Source organism: Triticum aestivum, chromosome 5D (genome assembly GCF_018294505.1).
Source record: "Triticum aestivum cultivar Chinese Spring chromosome 5D, IWGSC CS RefSeq v2.1, whole genome shotgun sequence".
Lineage (NCBI taxonomy): Eukaryota > Viridiplantae > Streptophyta > Magnoliopsida > Poales > Poaceae > Triticum > Triticum aestivum.
The window spans coordinates 392,515,824-392,521,111 of NC_057808.1; positions in this window are offsets into that span (position 1 = coordinate 392,515,824).

A 5,288-nucleotide genomic window follows, 5' to 3' on the forward strand; every position below is an offset into this window, starting at 1 on the left:
GACTTGCCCATGATTAGCAAACCTGCATTAACAAGAGAATAAACAATTAGTAAGGATATCAAATAAACAAGCATACGGAAAAGAACATTAATAACAGAAGAGCACATTAAGCATACAGAAAAGAACATTAATAACGAAAGAGCACATTAAGCATACTATTGTAATATACCTCAATCATCATTAAAAGAACTTACATTTTCTAGAACCCATATGAATCATCACTATTGTAATCTATTTGTCGACTGGTCTCTTCATCACTATCACACATATCTTCTTCGTTGTCTGACGGAGGTGGAGGCTCTTCCTCATCGTTAGCGTCTTCATTTAACTTTTCAAGCATAATTATGTATCTTTGATTCACAACTGCCTCACCATCAATCCGTGCGTCGTCGTCGTTTGGGTCCAGGTCAACATAACCCAAGTCATCATCCTCCTCGTTTCGGACCACGTCATCATGTTCCTCTTGAAAGAACACTCCCTCGTATGTCATGGGGTTTATGTTGTAGTAATCATCATCGTTCGGGTCCGGTAACTTACCATGTGGCGACACCTTGAACACAACTTCCCAACCCTTTAGGTACTCTTTCTGGCATGGGTAAGACAAATAATATACTTGTGTGGCCTGGGTAGCGGCGATAAAGAGATCAACTCCGGCATAGACGGTTGATGGTTTAACTTCAACTAAACCAACAGAAGGAGTATGTCTCAGACCCTTTTTGCGGTCGAACCATCGACATTTGAACACAGTGAGACTTAGGCGTTCACGGCCACGTTTGAATGTAAGCTTGTATATTTTTCCTACCCTTCCATAGTAATCAACTTCATTATCTCCTTCGGTGAAGACTCCGGTATTTATAGTTTTTGGATCAGGCCGACTGTTCTGGTGCTCCTCTGTATGGAAGCGATACCCATTCACATCATACTTTTCGCATGTCATGACGGCAGGGTCAAAACCCATGGAAACCCATCTCAATTCTTCATCCATTGGTTCGTTCTGATCATTTCCCTACAAGTTTAATTGAAATTATAGGGTGCATGAGTTTGATTGGAATTGTAGGGTGAAATAGGTAATAGGGAAGTGTGACAAATTTACTTTCTCCATGAACCAAGCAATGAAATTTTTCCTTCCATCAGCACCCTTTCGGAGAAGAGCAAGTGCCTCCGCTTCAGTAGGAGGCAGCATTCCCGTCCATTCTTCATCAACAAATCCACTACAATAAGAAAAGCGATATAAGAACTAGGCAAAGTGACCATAACGAATTGACTAAAAGAATGGTAAGGTATTACCTCATCCATTCATCCTCAACTTCCTTGATGTTGTGCAAGATATAGAACATGACATCCTCCCACTCATCTCGTGCCATGATATAAGGTGTCGAGCATCCGGCCCTGCCACCTTGCCCGATGAATAGAGGCAGCTTGGGTTTATACTTGGGTTCTTCTGTATTGTATCGAGACACCTTATTGTGCAGCGTGGGAACATGGTCCGGATAGTACGCTATCCTGAGGTCTGCCACCTCCTCTAGGATAACTGCCTCAGCTATGGAAGCTTCAATCTTAGCTTTGTTTCCACATTTCTGTCTCAAATGCTTGTTCTGTCTCTCGGGGCCGTACTGCCAACGATTCTGCACAGGGACCCCCAACAATACCTCATTCGCGAGGTGCAAAATGCGATGTGTCACCGGAGTAAAGAAACCTGGCGGGAAGATCTTCTCTAGCTTGCATATCAACTCCAGCTCCTTCTTATGCATTTCTTTTATCATCTCGGGACATACTTCTTTAGCACAAAGCGTGCAGAAGAGATGGCTTAACTCCGCAAGCACACGCCAGACACGCTCAGGAACATAGCCCCGAACCATCACCGGCATAATCCGCTCAATCCATACATGATAGTCATGACTCTTGAGACCGGTCACTTTGCCTGTTGAAAGATTGACCCCCTTACTTATATTCGACGCATAACCATCAGTGAACTTCACGACGTGTTTCAGCCACTTGAATGCCTCCATCTTATGATCCTTTTTAAGTACGAAGTCAGCATCTGGCTTGAACCAAGATTTTCGACTGCCTGTGGGAGGCTGCATGTGTAGACGTGGTCTATCACAAAATATTCTGTTGATCGACTCTAGCATTAACATTATCCTCTGTCTTATCAGGAATGTCGAGGATCATGCGAAAAATGGACTCGGCGACATTCTTTTCGGTGTGCATCACGTCGATGTTGTATGGAAGTTTGAGGTCCTTAAAATAGGGAAGCTGCGTGAAGGGGGTAATGTGAGTCCAGTTGTGCGTCTCACCATATCCTTCAAAACATTTTTTCCGTTTACCTTTTCCTTTGCCCTCGCCCTCGCCCTCGTCTTCGCTTGTGGCTTTGCCTTTGCCTTTGCCTTTGCCTTTGCCTTTGCCTTTGACTTTGCCTTTCCCTTCACCGGCAGGTTTAAGAGCTTTCAGCTGAGCAAGCACATCCGCACCAGAAAACGTTGGAATCTCGTTTACTTCATGGACAACTTTGCCTTTTGTGGAGTTCTTCTTGTCTTCCCTATCAGGATGGTCTGGAGGGAGGAACTGTCGATGCAGGTCAAAGGCAACATACTTGCCACCCTTCTTCAGCCAAATGAAAATCAAGGCCTGCATGCACACTGGGCAAGGCATCTTACCACTTGTACACTATCCGCAGAATAGGGCATAGCCGGGAAAGTCATGCATGCAATACTGTAGCCAAACTTTCATCAAGAAATTTTTCTGCAGATGCCGGTCGTATGTCAACCTTGGGAAGTACCAAGAATGGTGAAATCATCCACCAACGGCTGCATAAACACACAAATTCTTCCCCAGATATTCAGGCCCCGGAATTATAAGCGACAGGAACATGGTCTTGCGTTGCATTATGGCGCCGGGAGGGAGATTGAGCGGAATAACAAATACGAGCCAGCAGCTGTATGGATTAGACGACATACCATATGGATTGAACCCATCACCTGATATAGCAATTCTGACATTCCCAGCCTTGACTGCTTCCTCCGGGTATTCTATATCGAATGACTTCCATGCTTCACCTTCTGATGGATGTACAATTTTATTTGGATTGTACATTTTCCCTTCCTTGTGCCACTTCATCATTTTGGCAGACTCCTCGGTGATGAAAAGGCGCTGCAGTCTTTTTATAAAATCAAGATACCGAAGAACCTTCACAGGGATTTTTAGCTGCTGCTTCTGATCCTGCTCATCGACCACCTCAATATACTGAGAGGAACCACACTTCCTACAGTAGTTGTCATTCGCATACTCATGCCTAAACAAAAGGCAATTCTTTGGACAAACATGTATTTTCTCATAATCTATGGAGAGCGCCTTCATGATTTTCTTCGTAGCGTACATGGTTTTCGGCAGTTCATGGCCCTCAGGCAGGCTGTTAGCCCATACTCCTAGAAATGCTTCGATGCAACCTCTGCTACAGCCGTACTCAGCCTTGACTGCCATCAGTTGCGAGATGGCATCCAACACAGAGAGCTTGGCACCCTCATAAAGAGGTTTCTTTGACAAGGCCAAGATATCTAGGAAGGCCTTTGCGGTTTCCCCCGGCTCCTCCGGTTCATTCGCTGAATGTGAAGGAGGTGTCGGCTGTGCAACAAAGACATCATCTAGCATGTCTCTAACCCCATCGTCCTCATAACCAGCGACGCTTTGTCGTATCACCTCCTCTCTACCACGGCCCCGCTGGGCAAAGTTTATCGGCATGTTAAAGTTGGGCATAAATCCATGCGTGCGAAGGTGCTTAGTCATCTCACTCTTATCTCTGCGCATACGTCTCTTACATTTGGCACACAGGCATTCTGGCACAATCCTCATTAGACTACAGAATATCTCTTTCAAAAACACATCAGTTTTCTCAACCCACTCCGTTGTTACTTGATTCCGACGGAAAAACCCACTATACATCCAGTGATTATCTGCCATCTCTGCTTTATTGGAAGCCACACAAAAAAATTAAGGCTTCATTTAAATTACTCACATGAATATTTTATTTTTTACAGGGTTGACGAGAAACGACATTTAATCCACCTACATCTCTAATAGGTAAAGATGGGTCCTAATCCCACCCGAGAATGTGTAGATTGAGTACGTTGTCCATGCTCTACCCCATTCCGAGACAAAATTTCGGCAGCACCTCCCCGTTCTTCTCCAAATACACGTCTCGGCAAAATGTCGAGAGAATGTGCATCCGGAGAACAACGGGGAGGCGCCGCCGAAATCCTGTCTCGGAATGGGGTAGAGCATGGACAACGTACCCAATCTACACATCCTCGGGTTGTCCGTGGAAAACGCTAGACAATCCGAAAGAGCTACGGTGATAAATATGCAACTGAATGCATATTTATCAATGCAACCCTTTCAGACGGGAGACGCCTAGGTTACGCGACTTGACGTGAAAATGAAATCTACTTAAAAGAGGGTAGGAGGTGAAGGTGGATTCTTAGCTCACCCTCCGCTGTAGAGGAAGTAGTCGAGCAGCGGCAGGATCACGGACCAAACCCAGACGACGAAGGCTCCAAGGAGATGAAATACCACAAAGCCTGTAAATTTTACCGAGTCAAAAAATTTGAGGGCATCACATCACATAAAGCATTGACACTTCAAACTATGAAAAAATCATATTGCTAATGATATCTAGTCAAGGTTTTAGATCATCATGATACTTCAAATCCTAATTTTCATCAAGTGTCAAAGTTTGTTCTTCAACTTTTTTTAGCAAGATCATGATGATAAAATAACTACTCATCAGATACCAATTTTTTCAACATCACAAAATGAAACTATAGCTATTTGACAACATCTCAAATATACCAATTTTGTTCTTCAAATTTTTTTAGCGCATCTCACATAGCTATTTGACAACATCACTAACTTGACCAAAGACAAAACTAACCAATATACATCAATCCATCCATCTATCACAAACTTCACCAACATCCATTCATCCATATTTCAATACACATGCATCTATCACATAACAAGCAGTAAAATATGCAAAAATGAAAAAATAGCTCACCGGCGGGCGACGTTGGCGCCGGTGCAGCGGGCGAGCAGGGAGGCCGGGGGCAGCGGCCGGGGACGGGTGTACGGGGGCCGGGGCCGCCGCGGCAGAGCGTTGGCAGAGGGGTGGCTCCAAGCCCGGGCCGGCATGCCGAGGCCCGAGCAGGGAGGGCGCGGGGTCAGGGCAGCGACGACGCACGCCGGCGAGAGGTGGCAGGGGGATGGGGGTGGTTGTGGGGTGAGCGGGTGGAGAG